Source organism: Hippopotamus amphibius, chromosome 4, assembly GCF_030028045.1.
Source record: "Hippopotamus amphibius kiboko isolate mHipAmp2 chromosome 4, mHipAmp2.hap2, whole genome shotgun sequence".
In the NCBI taxonomy this organism is placed as follows: Eukaryota; Metazoa; Chordata; class Mammalia; order Artiodactyla; family Hippopotamidae; genus Hippopotamus; species Hippopotamus amphibius.
In genome coordinates this window covers 24,491,178-24,511,802 of record NC_080189.1, presented here as the reverse complement: position 1 = coordinate 24,511,802, position 20,625 = coordinate 24,491,178, and positions in this window count along the sequence as shown.

The window sequence follows — 20,625 nt, the reverse complement described above, 5'->3', positions numbered from 1 at the left end:
TTCCAGGATAAATATTTTGGGGGAAGGGTCCCTCAGCCTAGCCCCTCCACTGCCTGGGCATCTGCATTTTTGGAAGGAAGGAGGTGGTAGAGGGAGGAGGGAGGGTGACAAAGGGATGCGCAGAGATGAGCTGCATGTAACTTCACATTTGATGTCACTGCCTGGCAGATGTCCCAGGGCCTGGGGGGGACGGCATTCTGTCAGAGCAGGTGTGAAACACTGAACTAAAACAGACATTTAGCAAATCAAACAAGGAGACAGTGGTAAGAGCCAGCTGAAGATGCCGAGAAGGCAAGTCCTGACACTGGTGGGGGAAAAAAAAAAGCCAAAAGAGTGGAAATCAGGGCCGCGAGCTCTGCCTCATCTCTGCTGGGCCCCAGGGTGCCCCGCAGAAGGGAAGGGAAGGGAACCTTCCCTTCCCCTCCCCCTCCCCCAAGGGAAATCATGGTGGCCCCTCTGTGCAGCTGCTCCTCCATATTAAACATACTGTATAGAGAGACGCCCTCAGCCCACTGGTGAAGGAAAACGGGATTCTTGTCTCTTTTTCCCACTTAAGTCATCATTTAAAAAAAAATAAACTTCATCCCTGCCTTCAAAACCTTGTCCCTGGGGCTGTGGATCGGGCCACAGACAGGGGCAGGGTCATCCTTTTCCTTCAAACCCCTCCCAGTGCAGTACTCACTCCCCCTCCCCCTCCCCCATCCCCCCTCCCCCTCCCCCCTCCCCCTCCCCATCCCCCCCCCCCCACACACACACCTTCCATAAAAGCTTCAGGAGATTCAGGGAGTGCGGGCCGGGCCCGTCTGAGAGACCTGTTTGGAAGGTACGTGCCCCGGGGAACTGAGTGATGCTGCTGAACCTCGGACAGGGCCTTCTTGTCACAGATCAGCATTTCATCCTGGGCAGGTGTCTCCCAGACATATCACAGGTCAGAAAACCAACCCTGAAATTGCCTTGACGGTCCCACCCTTTTCTGGCAGTAATACCCAAGGAAATGCCAACCCTCACAGCTTCACCTTTTCTGTTTATAAAATGTGTGTATTTACCTGCGGGAGAACCAACAGGGGCAGCGCGAGTCATAGGAAGCAGAGTCCCCACCCGCTCCCGGTTCACAGTCACGGAAAGCGAAGCCCCCTCCCTTCCTCACGTGGGCTCGGACCTTGCGTCAGACGCAAAACCTGGAACTGGTCTTCACCACCTGGTAATTATTCGAAGGTCACGGAAACAGCCCAGGAAACCCGCTCCGTACTTCAGGAAGGAGGGATAGATGACCTTCCTACTCTTGGAGGAGCGTGGCAGCGTGTTCATTATTTATCCTGTATATTGGATGATGCAACCAAGGCTTACAGATCTCACAAGACTTGCCCAAAGGCTCCCATTTGCGGATTAGAAACTGAGCCTTCGGACTTGCAACACCCAGGCTGGATATATATACACAGTAGTCCCCCCTCATCCGCAGTTTCCTGAGGGTTTGATTACTTTTCGTCAGCTGGGGTCCTAAAATACAACACGGAAAATTCCAGAAATAAAGAGTTCATGAGTTTCAAATTGCATGCCATTCTGAGTAGTGGGATAAAGTCTCTCTTGCCCAGGACATGAATCACCCAGGGTATCCCGCCTGTTAGTCACTTGACAGCTGGCTAGGTTATCAGATCCACTGTCGAAGTATCACAGCGCTTGTGTCCAAGTCACCCTTGTTTTAATAATGGCCCCAAAGCACAAGAGGAGTGATGCTGGCAATTCGGAGATGCCAAAGAGAAGCCATTCAGTGCTTCCTTTAGGTGAAGAGGTGAAAGTTCTCGACTTAATAAGAGAAGGAAAAAATCATATGCTGAAGTTGCTAAGATCCATAGTAAGAACAAATCTTCTACCCATGAAATTGTGAAGAAGGAAAAAGAAATTCGTGCTAGTTTTGCTGGCATACCTCAGACTAAAAAAGTTACGGCCATAGTAAATGGTCAGTCCTTGGATAAGACGGAAAAGGCATTAAATTTGTACAATAAGATATTCTGATGGAGAGAAAGACCACATTCACATAACTTTTATTACACTGTATTGTTAAAATTGTTCTATTTTATTATTAGTCGTTGTTGTTAATCTCTTACTGTGCCTAATCTATAAATTAAACTTTGCCATAAGTTCGTATATATAGGAAAACACATAGTGTATACAGGATCCTGTACTATCTGTGGTTTCAGGCATCCACCGTGGGCCTTGGAACGTATCCTCTCTACCCTGCCTTGCCTTGCCTTGCCTTTCCTGTGTGGCTGAATCAGTGTTCAAATCATGTCAAGAAGAATCACTCTCATCTCTGAACTCTACTTCCTTCAACACTGGCATCATTCTTAAGTGGTAGCAAAGGTGACCACAAAAACTCCAGGCTTCTACCTTCCAGCCTAGCAACTCCCCAGGAAAGAGAACATCTTCTTCCTAATTGTTCTAACAAAAGTCCCAGGACTGACTCTCATTGGCCTGGCTTGGAGAGTCTCCTCTCCACCCTCTACCCTCTACCCTCACATGTCTCTGGCTGAACCAATCACTGTTGCCAGGAGGATGCAGTATTTTAATTGGTCAGACTTGGGGAAAAGTTCAGTCCCACTTGGAATGAGAATGGGGAAGGAATAGTTTTCCAAAGGAAAAGAGAGTTCTATTACCAAAAAGAGAGAGAGGAATGAACTTTGGGGAGGCAGAAACAGTAAACGATCCCTGCCAGGAATGCTCTGAGCATCTCTGTTCTGGCTTCTCTGATTCCTGACAGCCTTTCAGAGCATTATTCCAGTTAGGATTTCTTTCTGAGAGAGGGTAGAGAGGAGACTCACTTTGACCCCTTACTTTTTTGTACAACAATCTAAAATCAGCTCCAACTGGCTCTTAACTTCAACCACACAACATCAAATAAAAAATAGCCTTTGATCCCAGGCTTAGAAGAGAGCGGAGTGATTGTCCATGGTGCTGAGAACGTCTCCCGATAAGAATGGGGAACATTTTTGTTATTGGTTAAAGTGGACTGGACCTTGATATGAAGTCATTCCAGTCGTCATTGTTTTTTGTGTTTGTTTTTGTTTTTTTGCCACACCACTGGGCATGTGGGATCTTAGTGCCCCCAACCAGGTATCGAACCCGCACCCCGCTGTGTTGGAAGCACAGAGTCTTAAACACTGGACTCCCAGCGAAGCCTCCCAAGTTGTCATTGTTCTTGTTGGGGTTATTTTATTGGTCTCTCTGTTTTGTCTGGATTCAGTCTTGTCCACTGGGAAAACTGGTTTCTTTTCCCCTCCCTTTTAATGGAACTCCTGCTGCTGACATTATATTCCAAGGCATGGCAGTTCTGGGCGCGTGGCAATAAGCATGATGATCTTACGGACCCCCTTACAGGGGAATAACACCTGGACATCTAGAAAAGACTTTCACACACATTGCTGCATTTGATCCCCACAATAACCAGGGTGAAGGAGTATAATATTATACTCGCTTTCTTTAGATACGGAAATAGACTCAGGTTAAGTGACTGGCTGAAGGTCACAGAGCTACGTTGCCTTGGGCAGCAGGAAAATATTGGCAGGAATAAGCAGGCGTTTATTCAAGGCTTCATTTATTTAACAAGATTAGACTTTATTGCTGCAGAGTTAATCAGAGAGAACTCCCCAGCGGAGTTAGCTTGCGGTATGCAAACCGCAAAGCTCAAAAGAATCAAAGTACAAACACTGAGCCATGGCGTCTCCAACAGCCATGACTAGAGCCTGGCCCAGCGTGTCGGCACTTGAAGGTCACCCACAAGCGGGTTCAGCCCTGCTATGGAACTCCTCCACACCCACCCAGCTCCTTCTTTCTTCAAAGGGGCTGGTAGCTGGGCCAGGGATGAACTGGGGCTTTGGTCACAGAGACGGAGGGGACAAGCCTAACAGGGCCTGGAGTGCTGGGGAAGTCTCAGGCTGAGTGGAAACTCCAGCCTGATGTGCTGGGGGCTTCCCGTCCAAGGCCTCTCTTCTCCCCAACCCACCCCCTTGCCTTTTCCCCGGGACCGTCCTCTCGCTGACAAGCCCCGTCAAAGAGACAGCTGGCAGTTCTCCTTGGCCTCCTCACAACTCACAGATTCTGCTGGTTACAAAGGAAAGGAAGGGGGTAGGGTGGCCAGACCGTGCCTCCTGTTCTAGGAGGAAGAGCCTCTGGGGAACTGGGGACCCCCGCCCCACTCTTTGTCCTACCCCTAGAAACCTCCAGGGATCCTCTCACCCAGACCCTCTGCCTGTGTCCTGAGCGAAGCACAGATTGACGAGGTAAACGGCACCCCTTGCAAAAGTGGGCCCTGCCCCTGCCCTTCCAGACCTGTCCCTGGGGCCCACTGTCAAAGGCCTGGGTTGGCTGGCAGGAGAGGAAGTGACCCAGCCTCAGAAGCATCCAGGAAACCCACTCCGTGTTGGCCCCAGACCCCAGAGTGGAGTTTCATAGGCCAGAGAGCTTTCCCAGAATTGTCTGAGGTGAATGGGATGGGGCTTTTCAAAGCCTGTGTGGGTCAGACGAGAAAAGACCCAGGCAGCTCACCCTGCCCTCCCCAGCTTGAGCAAAGGCTTCCCTGGACCGTCAGGCTGTGAGCTGCTGGGAGGCTTCTATTCTAGAAGGTTCCACCAAGCAGCAGAGAAAAACAGTGCCAGAAACTCACCCACGTGAAAGGATTTGTTTTCCCCCATAGGAGAAAAACCCAATCACACCTTTTCCCTGTTGGAATATCTACAATTACCTCCCCTCCATAAGTGGGAAAAGAATGTCAAGACTAATCACATGACGTCACTCTGGGAACCCAGTGCATCCCAGCACCAATCTTTTTGAAAGGCCCCTTATGGGAAGACAAATTCAATTTGTCTTGTCTAGGGGAAAAATGAGTTTTAAATATGTTGAATCAAAAGTGATATCTTATGTACCAGATATTAGTGATCCAGAACAAATGCCCTGGGAGAAAAATTACCCTGAAAATTGTAAGTAGTCAGGTTGCCAAAGAACTGGGAATTTATGCCACAATCCAAGCACGGAAAGTCCACGCAGGACACTCTCATGTCCTGGGCTGGGCCCTGGAGGACTGGGTGCCTCAGACAGAGCCCTGGTTCCCAAGGGTGGGCCTGGGCATCTTCCCTCAGAGACACCTCCCACCCGCCTCCCAGAGACCTGCAGCCTCAATGTCTTCCAGCTGGGCTGGGTTGCCGTGGCCTGAAGAACCCTAGGGAGCCAACCTGGCTAGAGCAAGGTGGTGGAGGAGGGCTGGGGAGAGAGAGAAAAGGTCCAGTTTCCGCTGTTTTCTCAAGCCTAGTGGACATTGATGCTATTAAAAAGCTAGTTTGCAAACCCTGGAGGGCACTGGTTATTCTCTTCTAAGACAAGCTGGTGGAGTAGAAAGTTCCAATCAGGAGATCTAGGTTCTAATCCTGGCTCTGCCAATAGCTGGCTAGTGTAAGTCTCTTCTGCTTTCTAATCCTTAATTGATAAAATAGATGGTTTAAATGATACCCAGGATCTCTTTCAATCCCCTAAGATATTTTTTCTTTCTTTTTGCTCTCTTTTTCTTTCAAGAGTGTACAGCATGGTGAGCAAGAGCAGTCTTTCAAATCAGTCTGCTTGGCTCCAAATCCCAATTTTGTGTGACCTTGAGCAAGTAACTAAAGCTCTCTGTGCTTCCATTTTCTCTTCTGTAAAATGAAGATAACGGTATCCATCTCGTAACCTTGTGAAAGGATAAGATGGATTTGCATGTGCAAAAGGCTTTGTGTAACTCCTAGCGCATAGCTGTTATTTACTGAGCAACTACTACATGCCAGGCTCTGTACCAGGCATTGTAGATACAGAAATGAGCTAGAGAGCCATGGTCCCTGCCCTCCAGGCTGTCACTGTCTCCTAGCAAAATGCTACCCGGGAAACCCCTCTGTCATAGGGACCTCTGTGTGTCCCTAACGGTGGGGTGACTTCTGGCATTCTGCCTTTGGTGTGGGGTTGGGCAGGAAGCAGGGGTAGGGTAGGACCCCCCTGCTGGTCCCCAAAGCACACACCAGCTGCCTGACCTCGAAACCTTTCCCTTCCCTGCTTTTTTGTTGCTTTTGCACTCCTGATTCCATTTGAAGTCCAACTTTAAAGATAATAGAAATAAAATCTCCAAAAGAGACTTTCCTCTTCCTCCCCCACCTCTTTTTCGCTCTAATTTTCCCCCAGTCTCCTCTTGTTCATGTTGCATCACTTGGTCTCACAGCCTTGCTCTGCTTGCCCCATTTGGGGAGCATCGAGATCCCTTGGTGCCTTCCTGCCCTCCTAAGAACACACTCTGGCCTGGCTCTTCCTAGAACTGGACAGAGCCATAATCTCCTTGCTTAGTGAGGACACTGGCTGTGGGAACATCCGGCTTTGTTTTCCCAGGGGACGGGGACGGGGGCTGGAGAAAATGTTCTGCTCCTGCACAGTCAGCAGGGAGGGTAATAGGGATCAATCTGGGCACTGCCAAGTGCAGATGTGTCCCCAGCCCAGGAGGGAGGACGAGCAGCTGCTGTCTCAGGGGCCAGCTGTGGCCCGCAGGCGGGCCCGGGGAGGAGGCGGCGCTGGCCCAGAAAAGGCAGCCCCAAGGGGTTCTGTGCAGCATCCTGGAGGCCTGGCGCTCCCTGCCCAGCCCTGCCTGGCCAGGAGGGCTGCTTGATGGATGCCTTTAATAGACATGTTGGGGAGCTGGCAGGCCAAGCATTTATGCCCAAATGCACACTTGCTGTTTAAGGAATTCCCAAATCCCTCGCTGGAGCCTAGCTTAGGAAAAACATTTCTAGAGGAAACCTGTGGCCGCTCTTGCCTCTATGCTCATCCTTGGGCTGCAAGGGGGTAGGAGGGTTGGGGGAGAAGTGTGAAGGGCAGCCCTTTGGCCAATCCTGGCAGGTTCTGGATCAGGCCAATTAAATTATGGCCTGTGAGGAGCCGGGGTAAAGAGAGTTGTTTGGCAAACATTCCCTGAGTGCCTACTATGTGCCAGGCACTGTACCAGGCTCGGGAGGAACACGAGCAAGTAATAGCAAATAGAGGAGCTCATGCTCCAGCTGGGCAGACAGCTGCACAGAAGGAAGAAGAGGCTCCCAAAGGTGAAACCCAGGAAGGTGATCTTTGCGGTCCTGGTGTCCCTGCCACACCTCCCCCACTCCCTCACTTCTGCCGGTGCCAGAATCCTTTTACGAGTGACAGTGACCAGTGAAGGGTTCATTCCAGCATGATTTGTTTAAAGAGGAAATTCTTGAACTCCCACCCCCAAACCCTCCAGCAGTAAATGGGTTTGGGGGCCTATAATGGCAACGTTTTAGAAATTTTGACCGATCTGGGGAGGGGGAGGAATTTTCAGGATGGGGGGCGGGTGGGCCCTCAGTAAACCACAGGCCTGAGTCAGGATGTCTGGGACCTGGTTCCCAGTGCCCTGTCATTTTAACTGCGTGAGCTGGGGCAGGTCACAGCAGCTCTCCAGCCTACCTCGCCGGTTTCCTGTGCTGTTTACATGCAGGAAAGAGGAAAGCACAGAACCTGGGGCACCACTGGCCAGTTCCACCTGTGGGAGCCTTCTTGTCCACACGCCACAGAGGTGATGCACCCCCTCCTCACACACCCAGGTGTGTGCCTGCTGCTGAGTTTTACACGGATCACTTCATATTTTTTATATGTAACAGCTGTTAAAATAATGCAATATTTAATGAGAGTAAACAGCAGAGAAAGGGACTTTGCTGAAGTGTGTGTGGAGGGGGATGTCAGTGACTGCCACAGTTTGTAATCTTGTGTCAAGGGTCTGAAAGGCAGTTTCAGGGCCATCTAACACTGGCTAGATGGGAACCAGGTTGCCCTGGGAGCTGGGCAGGGAAGGCCGTGGGTCTCCCATGTGGAGTTGCCGATCCTTTAAGCTGATTTAACCTTGATTTTTGCCCAGCGCCTAGTGGCTGCCCCCAAAACGCTGGCCCACCCTCCTCCCCCAAACATGCTGTGATGCTGTATCCCGACGAGGCCTCACGCCCTCCCCCGGCTTCCACCGCCAGGCGGCGTTTGGCGTGGGAGGACCAGCTTGGTCCTCCACGCCCTGCGCTCGGCATCGCGAGCTTCTCCACCGCCTCTGCCGCCTGCCTGTGCCCCGCCCAGAAACCGCGCAGCCGCCGGGCCGAGGCAGTTGACTCCCAAACCAGAAGCGAGGGCCGGGTTCCCAGAGAGCAGTGCAGCCATCGAGGAGGGTTAACAAGGGCCCCCCACCATGGGATGCCAGATCCCGGATTCTCATCTTGATGCTGGGTGGCCCTGGGCAAGCGTGTTCACGTCTCTGGACCTCGACTTCTTCATCTGAAAAATCCACTTGCTGGACTCTATCTTTTAGGTCTATTCTAGATTTATTATTCTATGATTCCATACATAAACGTATCAAGTGGGAGGTGAGGCCCTTCTACAGCCCCATTCAAATCATCTAGCAGCCACAATAATTTGCATCTGAGCCGACATACCAATATAACACGTTTGGAAAACAGTCTTATTTCTTGTGCCAACTCAGGTCTGTGGGCAGTGGCCATCTGCTGTGCTGTGTTGAGAAGGAATCTGAAGCCTTATCTGGGTCCAACAGGAGACAGGATGGTTCAGGGTTAAAACTGGGCTCAGAGGCCGTTGCCAGTTGTGGGATTTGGGCAACTTACTCAATCCCTTCCAGCCAGGGGTGGTAATGTGCCTGCCTCCCGGGGTTGGTTGTATGGTGAATGAGAGAAAGCACGCAAAACTGCGCGCAGGCAGTCTGGTGCATCATCCACGCTCCGCTAGAAAGAGCCAGGGCTGCCTGGGGTGGGCTTGGAAGGGTTGGGGGAGCATGACAGCAAGGAGGGCTTTACCGGCCACGTTATCTTTTCCCTCTCTTCCCAGGGCTCCTTTCCAGCTGATCAGGGAGCTTTTTCTCTGAGGGCGATTAGGAATCTCACAGGGTGAGATTGGAGTCGGAGGAGACAGCCCATCCCCAAATCCTCACAAAACCTTTGAGTTGCGCCTTTCCTTTCCCTTTTGTCCTGGGTGGGATTTATTTTCAGAAATGCCTTTGCGATCCCCGCCCCCTGCTCTTCAGGGAGCCCACCCTGTGCCCTTTTCTCAGTCCGAAGGGCAGGAGCCGGGTCGCAGTCGCCCCTCCTCTGACCTAGTCACGGAGGGCCTCAGACCTGTCTCCGGTAAGGGTCTTTCTCCCGGATTCCTGCCCCCGGCCTTGGGAGGCATGGGAACGGCCAGGTTTACCTCGCGCCCGGGGCAGGGGCGCAAAAAGCGCCGCCGCCCGCTCCGCTGGTACCCAGCCACGTGCGCAACTTTCTGGATCTCCGCAGAGAATTCCACTCGATCAGCAAATTTCCTTTTATGGTTGGTTTTGTCTGCTGGCTCTTCCCCACTTTTTCTTTTTCCTTCTTCCCTTGAGTCAGCAATGCCGAGCCCAGGGACGCCGATGGGGCAAAGAGGAAGGGATGAGCCCGGGGCGCCCCCAGGTCCCTTTGCCACGTCCTCCAGACCAGACCCGCGCTACAGCGACGGTCGCTTCTGGTCCTTTCACCCCCCCCCCACCTCCCCCCACCCCCCACCCCCCCCCCCCCCCCCCCCCGCTCAGACAACTGAACGACTGCCCACCCCACCTCCGCCCACGCCCCGCCCCGAGCTGGTGCAAGGGTACTGGCGGGGGAGGGCAGGAGCCAGTCACTTGTGGTCTCATGGGCTCCCGGCCTGCCGGCCTGCCGGCCTGCCTGCTCTGCAGCTCCCTTGTCTGAAGCTCCTTCCTAGTTCTTTGCACTTGGTTGATTTAGGACCCTTTAACAAAATGCGTTACATTTAATGCACTTTATTCTCACTAAAACCCTGAGTAGGTCCCAAACTGTTACTGTCAGCAACCAAACTGAGCAATCGTAATAAAATCATGATCAGAGTATAGCAAACCAGTACTTCTTCATCTGAGTATTAAGATCTGGAGGGACATTTGGAAGGATGTCCCCACAAAAATAAATATTACCCTACACTCAAGTCTAAAAGTCTATCAGTAAATATATTTAGTGTATGTCCCATGCAATATTTGGGACATACTTATACTAAAAATGTATCTGTTAAGACTTCCCTAGTGGCGCAGTGGTTAAGAATCCACCTACCAATGCAGGGGACATGGGTTTGATCCTTGGTCCAGGAAGATCCCACATGCCTCGGAGCAACTAAGCCCGTGCGCCACAACTACTGAAGCCCATGCACCTAGAGCCCCTGCTCCACCACAAGAGAAGCCACCGCAATGAGAAGCCCATGCACCTCAATGAAGAGTAGCTCCCACTTGCCACAACTAGAGAAAGCCCACGCGCAGCAACGAAGACCCAGCGCAGCCAATAAATAAAATAATCTAAAAATAAATAAATAAAAAAATTTTTAAAGTGTATGTGTTGTTTATCTGGGGTATACCTATACTAAAAAATGATCCACTGTTGATCTGAAATTCATATTTAACTGGGAAGCCTGGTTTTTTATTTGCTGTAGTTGGTACATAATCCTAGCCCTGTGGGTCCTGAACTGAGGCTGTGAAGGGCCTCACCTACCAAGAGATGCCCACTCGAGGCACAAGAACAAAACCCCCAGCTGTGGGGAACCTCCCCCCACCCCGCCCCCCTCAAGGTTGCCTTTGTTTCTTCTCCATTCTACTGAGTAGCTCACCCAGGATCTCTTCTTCCTCCTCTTCCTCCAATTCCGCAGTCTCTTCCCAGGCTCACAAACCCCCAGCCCATCTCCGCCCAGGTGAGCAACTTGCTCCCCAGCCAGCAATCCAGGATGCTGCAAAGGGATTGTGGGCACTACTGAGTAAGCCAATCCATCCAGCTGGCACTTATGTAGTTTGGGCTTCTTCTCAAGGCCCCCTTTCTTGCCCCAGCTGGGAGACAAGGGCTCCCCCCCCCATAGCAACCTTGGAAGGGGGCTGCAAGAGAGCAGTGAAAAGCACTTGGAGTCTAGAGACTTTGATACTAGCAGTATCCGCCCCAGCTGAATAGTGCTCCCAGTGTTCTCAGACAACTCCAGACATTTCGGGCGTCCATCGCCTCATCTGCAATAGGGCTAATAACACCCAGCTCACCCCATCAGAGTGAGAGTGAGAGGAGAGGATGTAAAGGCTTCAAGAATAAATAATGGACCAAATGTGCAGATCTTCAACATTCCTGCTCCTTCATTCCCACTCTCCAACTCAGGGACTGCTTGGGCAGCATTTACACCTTTTTAAGAAATATCCCTCAATGATCATTTGACAGGGCCCTAAGGGACAATGATCAAGGTCCACATGGGCCACAGAACAAAACCTTCTGAAAACAAGGCCCCCAGCTTTGCGTTCTGACCCACTGCTGACTCGGAGGGCAGATGCCTCAGCCTGTGGGGGAGCTCTTGGGGTTTACTACATCCTGCAAAACTCCCCAAGGTGGCGGCTGCCTTTTTTGCAGAGGACCCGGGGAGCCCTTAGCCCAGCCTCTAGGATTCCACCCTCTCCTCCTTGGGCCCCAGCACAGCTCTCAGGGCACAGGGCCCTCCTGGGGCACAGCCATAAGACCCCATGGTGCCAGTGTGGACAGGAAGGGCAGAAACTGTAATATGCTAGGCTCTGGGTAGAACCTCATCCTGGCGCTGCAGAAACACAGGGGGAATCAGGGTGCTCTGAGTTGCAAATCCCAAAGCTGAGACCTGTCTGTATCCATTAATTCATTCGCCAAACATATATCGGGCACTTCCTTCTCCCCCAGAACTGCAGATGGGGAGGCAAAGACAAACGCAGGCGCTTAGGGGCTGGTCGCTCGTGCTTTGTCTCTCCTGAACGTCTCTCTGCTAAACCCCCGCCACAGCTCTGGGCTGGCAGCTTTCCCTCCTAATGTCCCAGATTCCCTGAGATACAGGGTCTTGTCCAAAGCCCTTCCCTCTACACACCCCTAATTCCATCCAGATGTCAGAGAGGAGAAAGACAGGGAAAGAATAAGCAGCTGCACAGTGAGGGTGACTTACCAATGAACACTGCCAAAGACCCAAGAGACCTAGACTGAGCTTTTATGTGTAGCACATGTCTATTGAGGGCTTTTATGTGCTGGGCACTAAGGATACAGGAGTAAACAGGACAACGAGTCCTTGCCCTGATGGAGCTTACGGTCTAGCAGGAAAACAAATTAGGTAAGTAATAACAATCTAATAATAAATCAGACAATACAATATAGGTCATAATAATTAGATAAATAATAACAATGTGATGAAGGTTACGCTGAGAGAAGTGAACTGCTGTGGCATGAAGCAAGGGTCTCAGCCAAACCTAGAGGTCAGGAGTCTGGGTCAGAAAAGGGCTCCCCAAAGAAAAGGAGAGTGAGAGCTGAAGGCTGAGCAGGGACTCTCCAGGGACTCTCCAGGTAGAGGAAGAGACAGAGTAGTAGTGTTTTTGAAATTCCCAGGGCAAGAGAGAGGCTCTGGAGCCTTGGAAACATTATGCTTTTATGATTCTATTTATAGAAAATGTTCAGAATTGACAAATTCATGGAGAAAAAAGGAATACTAATGGTTGGGGGTGAGAGGAGTTATAAACAATGACTGCTGTGGGTTCAGGTTTCTTTCTGGGGTAATAAAAATAATGTAGTATTGGGACTTCCCTGGTGGGGCAGTGGTTAAGAATCCACCTGCCAATGCAGGTGGGTACGGGATCGAGCCCTGGTCCCACATGCCGTGGAGCAGCTAAGCCTGTGCGCCACAACTACTAAGCCTGTGCTCTAGAGCCTGTGAGCCACAACTACTGAGCCCACGTGTCACAACTACTGAAGCCCATGCATCTAGTGCCTGTGCTCCACCACAAGAGAAGCCACGGCACTGAGAAGCCCGCACCGCAACAAAGAGCAGCCCCTGCTCACTGCAACTAGAGAAAGCCTGTGTGCAGCAACAAAGACCCAATGCAGCCAATAAATAAATAAGTTTATTTTTTAAATGTTGCAAAATTAAATAGTGAGGATGATCGCACACCTTTGTAAATACAGGTTTCCCCTGACATCCAAAAGTAAAGTGTTCCTATGAAAACTTTTGTTAGCCAAGATGGCATAAAGCAAAGAAGCAATTACCTTAGGACACATCCAGCTGATGGATTCACAAAATAAGTCAAGATAAAGCACTGATGCTCACAGACACCAGGTAAAGCTATGGCAGATTGATGCTGAGATGCTAAGTGCAGTTCCTGGGGAAGGAGCTTGGCGGGGCCGCTCTCACTGCATAGGGTGCATGCTGCCTCTATAACCACTTGCTGCAAAGCAAACGCTGAACCCTGTTTTTGTTTTTCACCTCTTTTCCTCCACCTGGGATTGCTTTCCATTAGTGAAAGTAGGTACTAATGTAGCTCTTTCATAAAAGCAAAGTGACTTAAAGCAAACTTTCAAAAAGCAGGAGACACTTCTATACTAAAAGCCACTGCATTTTACACTTTAAAATGGTGAAGTCTATGGTGTGTGAATTATTATATCTCAATTTTTTAAGAGGGGGGACAGCCTGAGGCCCACTGAGCAACTGAATGAATCGCAGCTCACATGGGACAAAAGGGAGGGTTGGGCCAGACCAGATCCTGCAGGACCACCTGCAGATGGACTTGCTCAGAGGGCTATGGAAACCAGCAGAAGGTTTGAAGCTAGAGAGCGACATGGTCGGGTTGGCACTTTAGGAAGATGGCTCTGGCTGCAGTGTGGAGGGTGCACTGAACGGGGGCCTGGAAGACCAGTTAGGAAGCTGCTGCCACGGTCCAGCTGGGGCGTTGTGGGGACCTGACCCAGGAGCAGCAGCGAAGGAGAAAAGCAGGATTCAAGGGAGAGACCGGAGGCAGAACTGACAGAGCTCAGGGATGGTAAAGGAAGGGGTGAGACGAGGGAGGAGCTGAGGGCGATGAGGCAGGTGTCACTGAGGGTGAGGTGCCGGGGCAGGTGAGAGTGGGAGGGGAAGCCTGGGGGAGGAGGGGCAGAGGAGTCTCGTTCCATCTACTTGGGGCAGGCAGAGTTCGAGGCACTTGCAAGATACTTGGAGGAGAGTATCTTAGATTGTGGAGGAGGCGGCTGGCTCTAGGGTACAGCGCTCAGGAGACAGCCTGGGCAGGCAGAAAGACCCAGAAGGCAGCAGCATGTGAGGTCGCGGAGGCCTTGGGAGTGAGGCAGCCGCCCCAGGGGAGACTGGGAGAGGCCAGGCAGAGCCCTTGGGAACCCCGGCTCCTGAGCACAAGATGAGGAAGAGGCCCCTCCAGGAGGCTGAGAAGGAGAAACCAGGAGCCAGCTAGACATGAGGAGCACGTGGGAGGGGGATCTAAGGGAGGGGGCATCTTGAGAAAATGGCATGGCCTGCTATCGAACGCTGCTGGGGGCCCGCCCAGTGGGGACACACATGTGTCCGCAGGGTTCAGGGAGAGGTCAGTCACCGGTGAACCTGAGAAGGGCAGAGTGGGCACCACAACCTAGAGACTGGAGGAAACTGAGGAGGAAGAAGCAGAAAGAGATTCTTGGTACAAGTTTGTGAAGGGAAGAAGCGAGGCGGTGGGGGCGGGGAGGAGAGCCTGCGGAAGGGCCCGAGGGTGGGAGGGAATCCTGAGAGCCTGGAGAGGCAAGAGATATAAATTATGCAGAGATTTCTAAGGAAGCGTGTGGAGCCAGAATTCAGAGCACCAGGTGTTTTGGCCTCAAATGGGAGGAGGGATGGTGAACAGGAGGGAAGAAGAGGCAGGGCTGAGGCAGGAGTGCAAGGGCTTGTAGGCCTGGAGATGAGGGAATTCCCACATGGCTTCTATTCTGTCATTAAAGTAGGGGACAAGGTCAAGTAATGAGCCTTTAGGCAAAACCAGAGGGCCTGGCCCAGCATCTGAACTGACTCAGAGAGCCAATTATTAAATTGCTAAGAACTCTGGGAGTCGGTTGTTAAATAGTTGTTAGCCATTATTAAAAATTAAATTATAATAGGTCCACACAAAAATGCTCAACTGTTTTTTACAATGGTGCAAAAGCAATGCAATAGAGGAAGGATAGCCAGATAGCCTGTTCAAAGAATGGGGCTGGAGCGATCAAACGTCATCAAAATGAAAAGTCTTTGCTTTGTGAAATACCTCTTTGAGACAATGAGAAGACAAGCTACAGACTGGGAGAAAATACTCGCAAACTACATATCTGACAAAGGACTAGTATCTAGCATATAGAAAGGATTCTCAAAACTCAGCAATGAAAAAGAAACAAATAAATTAGAAAATGCAAAAAAAAAAAAAAAGAAAATGCACATAAGATGTGAATAGACATTTCACTGAAGAGGATATACAGATGGCAAATAGAAAACAAAAAGATGTTCAACATCATTAGATATTAGGAAAATGCAGATTGAAACCACGCTAAGATATCACTGCACCTACCAGAATGGCTAAAATCAAAAGTAATGATAACACCAAATGCTGGTGAGGATGTGGAGAAACTGGGTCAACACACACCACAACAAAGAGTAGATCCGCTCACCACAACTACCAGCGTGCAGCAACAAAGACCCAACGCAGCCAAAATTAAATTAAAAAAAACAACAACTAATGAAATCTGAGCAAGACCAATGGAGCGTATGAATGTCAATTTCCTCATGATCTGGTACCATAAGTTGTTATCATTTGGTGAAGGGTAGAAGCGATCTCTCTGTATTATTGCCTACAGCTGTATGTACAATTATCACAAAATAAAATATTTTTAAAATTAAATTATGTAAATTACAGTCAAAAGTTATATTTTAAAAGATGAACACTAAAAACCCATCATTGCCTCATTATTTCACTTCATTTCACTACTACTCTGCTCTTAAGGATATTACATCTGTGGTATCTGTATGGTGGCTAACTGATGTCATCTTGGTAGGTTGAAATGGGCCACGATGGGAATATTTATACCGGGAGAATCAGCAAACACTACAAACCAGGGCTTTGCCCATCCCCTCTTGGAGCCTGTTGTTGAACATCTCCCAGCACAACGCTGCGCTGGCCCGCTTGTCAGAGTCTGAGGGGTGGAGCAGTCTTTGTGGTGGATGGAAGCAGGAGATGACTGGAGACATGGGGTAGTGGGACTGCTGGGTGCCGTCGTGAGTCCAGCTGACGGTGGAGACCGGGACTTCACGGGGCCTCAGCCTGCCCAGCATTATGAAAAGTCGTTGGCTGCGTTTGTTGAGGGTTGGGGTTTCGCCAGGCGCTTTCAAGGGAAGTTGGGAGTTTAGGAGAAGAGGGAGTTTAGGATATAGACAATTAGTGCTTGGAGCTGGAGTGTGGACTCTGAGCTGGGAAGGGAGTCATGTGAAGGCAGTGGGGATTGGGGGATGGGGACAGCGTGGCGGTGTCATAGGCTAGTGGTCCCAAAGGACCTGAGGACCAAGGTGACCAAACAGATGAGCCAAAAGTGTGGGGGCTGCAGCCAGAGGCACAATGACTGCAGGTGTTATCCCAGGGGGCAGGGGCCTGGGCACAACCAGAGTCCACAGAGTGGACTGGAAGGGAGGAGAGGGCCCTGAGGATGAGGAGCCGTGGTTGTGAGAGGCTAGGAGTTGGACAGATCATTTCCAATGGAGGCTAGTGTCTCCTGGGATCGTGGCAGGACTTGGAGCAGAGGAAACACTAGAAGAGGGAGAAGGGGAAGTGAAGAGGGAAGGAGGGAGGAAGAAAAGGGGGAAAAAAAGCATTCTTCAAGGAGGAAGAAAGGGAGATTAATGTGTAAAGCTGGAGAATGTTTGGGGGCATCATTTAATGATATTAAATGTCTCTATTTTAATCAAAAATGCTGAAAGGCATGACTGAGAATCTAAATTACCCCAGGGACCAGGCTAAATTCCTGCTTTTGCAATTCTTAAATTGGCATAAAAGTCTGAAATTATCAGACACTTCAGAGTGTGTCCCAAATCACAGGACAAAGGGTAACCATGAACATGAAGTGGCCAGGACTGTCCTCTCAGTGCACTGGGACCAGCCCCTCCAGCAGCTGACCACAGCTCCCAGGCATGAGAGGCTGCTCGCTGGGCTAGTCTGAGGGAGGAGACTTCAAAGGGGACATCAACCAGAAGGTGGGATCTGGGACCAGATCTCAATGAGACAAGTCTGACTCCTACAAGGACCCAAATGGGGACCCAGGTAAACCCCGCTCAAGCTCCAGGAGTGAAAGGATGGCTGGGAAGTTCTGTCAAGTTATGGAAACCATATCTTTCTAATTCAGGTTTATGGTGCCTGGCCCAGTGTCTTGCATATAGTACCACAGCAGGTGCTCAGTCAGTGTTTGCAGAATTAAGCAAATTTTATTTGAAAAGAGAGTTTCAACAGATGGGTTGGGGATGTGATGTGTTTCCCTTCCAGACAGAGGTTATCAATAAGTTTAAAATGGGAAAGGGGAGGATATATTAGCACAATTAACTCTTCACCAGTGGAACTTCCAGCTCTCAGCGGAAGGTTTTCTGGTTGGTGGAGAAAAGGTGGGAAGAGCCTTTCCTTTGCTTCTCGAATTAACCCCAAGGGGCACTGGTCAGTTCAGCGAGCCATGCTTGTGCCACTTCTCAGTTAACCCCACAGCCAGGTGTGCAGGGTACTAAACGAGCACTTTCCAAGGACCTGACCCTGTTTCAGCCTCATCACAGCCCTTGGAGGCAGGGATGCGCTTGTGTCCCCTGTATCACTCAGGACCTTCGGGTTCAGAGAGGCCCCTGGATGACACACTGGGCAGGGCGTGGGCCTGGGCCGCCCGCTCACCTCCTGCCCTCCGAGCCTGAGCCTGGCACCCCACACCTGCCCCCCACGGACCCTGGGACTGAAGGCACAGCAAGTGGCCCTCAGGTCACCGACTCAGAGCTCGCTCCCGGGGACCCCGTTTGCACAATCACCTGCCCGATCTTGTCCCAAAGCTTGTGTCAAATCGCGTTCTTGTTCTATAGGTAGAGGCAGGAGATGGAAAAATCCAGATTCCACTGCCAAAAGAACTTCAATTTTGGGTGCAAGGGAGGGGTGGAAGGAGGAGAGAAGTATAGAAAATGACTCAAAAACAGCTGAACTTTGAAAAACGGCAGAAAATCTCTCAGGTGCTGCAGAGAAGTACATTTTTTAATGAAGCTGTGCCAAGGGACTGAAACATTGCTTATGAGCACAGGGCAGCAGCCCCGGGAGCAGTTGGAACTGACAGCGCCGACAGAAGAACTGCTGGGAGGGCAGTTTGTTCAGCGGCAGCGAAGGAAACTCAGAGCACGTTCTTAATCACTGAATTCCAGGAGGTCACCAGATTCTATAGCTACTCGATACTGTGGCCCCTAAGTATGGCAGATACCAAATATGATGGCCGCTAAGTTCTGTGGACACTAAATACTACAGGCACTAATGCTGTAGTAACTGAATCCCACACCGCAGACTAGAAAATTCTAGTACTATTGCTCTGATAGACTGGAAGTCTATTGGAAGACCCATAATGTTTATTAAAGAATAACAGCCTTGGACTTCCTAGGTGGTGCAGTGGTTAAAAATCAGCCTGCCAATGCAGGGGACACAGGTTCGATCCCTACTCCAGGAATATCCCACATGCTGCGGAGCAACTAAACCCATGCACCACAGCTGTTGAGCCTGTGTGCCTCAGCTACTGAAGCCCATGTGCCTAGAGCCTGTGCTCTGCAAACAAGAGAAGCCACCGCAAAAAGGAGCCCGCGCACTACAATGAAGAGAAGTCCCCTCGCCGCAACTAGAGAAAGCCCAAATGCAGCATCGAAGACCCAACGCAGCCAATAAGTTAATTAATTAATTAATTAAAAAAGAAAAAAAGAATAACAGGGCTCCTGAATTCACCTGTTGGCCCTATTGTCTGTGGACCCAGGGTAGAATGACAACAGCCCGCCCGATGGCGGTTCCAGACTGGAGAGAGGGGACGGGGGAAAGGTATTCATTCATTTGCACATGAGTCCAGAAGCCTCCCTCTCTTTCCTGGGGGGAAGTGACATTTCCTTCCCATGTGGCTGCCCCTTTGGCACACAAGCCATCTCTACGCTTACTCACTCATCTGGGACTGGGGACCAGCTACCTCTAAAGTTTCCCATGCATTATTTTTGTGAAGGTGGATGTTTGTGACCAGGAAGTGTCTGGTTTCTAACTCTGCTTGGGGATTTAGAAAGGACGGGGTATGGGGTTCTATTCATTTGGATTTTATCTGTGGCCTTGCTCCTGGGCAGCCAGGGAGTCCTGTGACCTGTGGTCTTCCCTGGCAGCTCCCCTTGGCCATCAGAGAGACTGCAGGAGGCAGAGGAAGCCTGGGCCTTGATGTGGCGGCCACAGGAACTCACCACAGGCAAGGACCTCCCCAGCTGCACGGGTTCCCCTGCAGAGTCAGCATCCTCCACATATACCATCCTCCATGCGTCTCTCTGCTTCTCCTTCAGCCTGCACAGCAGCTCGGGATGGGGCTGTGTCCCCAGGTGCATTCACAGAGGGGACCTGGCACCCCCCTTGACAGAGGGCCAAGGGGAGGTGGTGCAGGGGGAGCCAAGGCCCAGTTCTCCTGTGCCTGCCTTTTCCCCCATTGCCTCCTTTTTTCCTCACCCAGCGCTTCTACGGAAGGGGACCCCATAGGAGTTCCCAACACCCCAGTCTGGCCCCGCAGCAGCTCGATTCTCTCCTTTGAGGGGGCCACTCCACACTGAGGTGGGGCAGGCGGCCACTGGGCCAGCTGAGGGTCTTGCAGGTGGTTATGGCTGGAGGCTCCCAGGCGCCCCCTACACGGACATTTCCGGGGAGGAGAGAGAGTCCAGTACTGTCTGAGCCCTCATAGTTTGCTTTCTCAAGTCTTTTCCTTATCACAATGATACATGCCCATTGCAGAAAATAGGAAAACTGCAGAAACATATACAGATGTTGAAAAACGATTACTAAGGGTCCATTACCTTGGAAGCAAGCACTAGTAAAACTTCAGCATATTGTCTTCCAATTGTCTCCACTGTTTCTTTTCCTTCACATGGTTGAGCTCATGCTGTACTCTTAATTCTGTGCAGTGCTTGTTTCTCTTAATAGTAGGTGATGTCATTCTCTATGATATTAAATGTTTCATAATGTTATTGTAAAGGCTGTCTGTGATGATTAATTTACTTTTATGTGTCAGCTTGACTGGCCATGGGTGCCAAGATTAAACATTACGTCTGGGTGTGTCTGTGAGGGTGTTTCTGGATGAGATTAGCATTTGAATCAGTGGACTCAGTAAAGGACCTGAATAGAACACAAAGTGGAAGAAAGAGGAATTTGACCCTTTTTTCTGCCTTACTGCTTGAGCTGGAGCATCTCATTTCATCTTCTCCTGCCCTCGGACTGGGATTTACACCATTGTTGTAAAGATATAGATACAAATAGAGTTATAGTATCCATTGGCTCCCCTGGTTCTCAGGCCTTTGGACTCAGACTAAATTACACCACTGGCTTTCCTGAGTCTCCACCTTGCAGACTGTGAACTGTGGGACTTCTTAGCCTCTGTAATCACATGAGCCAATTCTCCATAATATTTCTTGGTGATAGATAGATGATAGATAGATAGATAGATACATAGATAGATAGATAGATAGATAGATAGATAGATGATAGGTAGATAGATATAG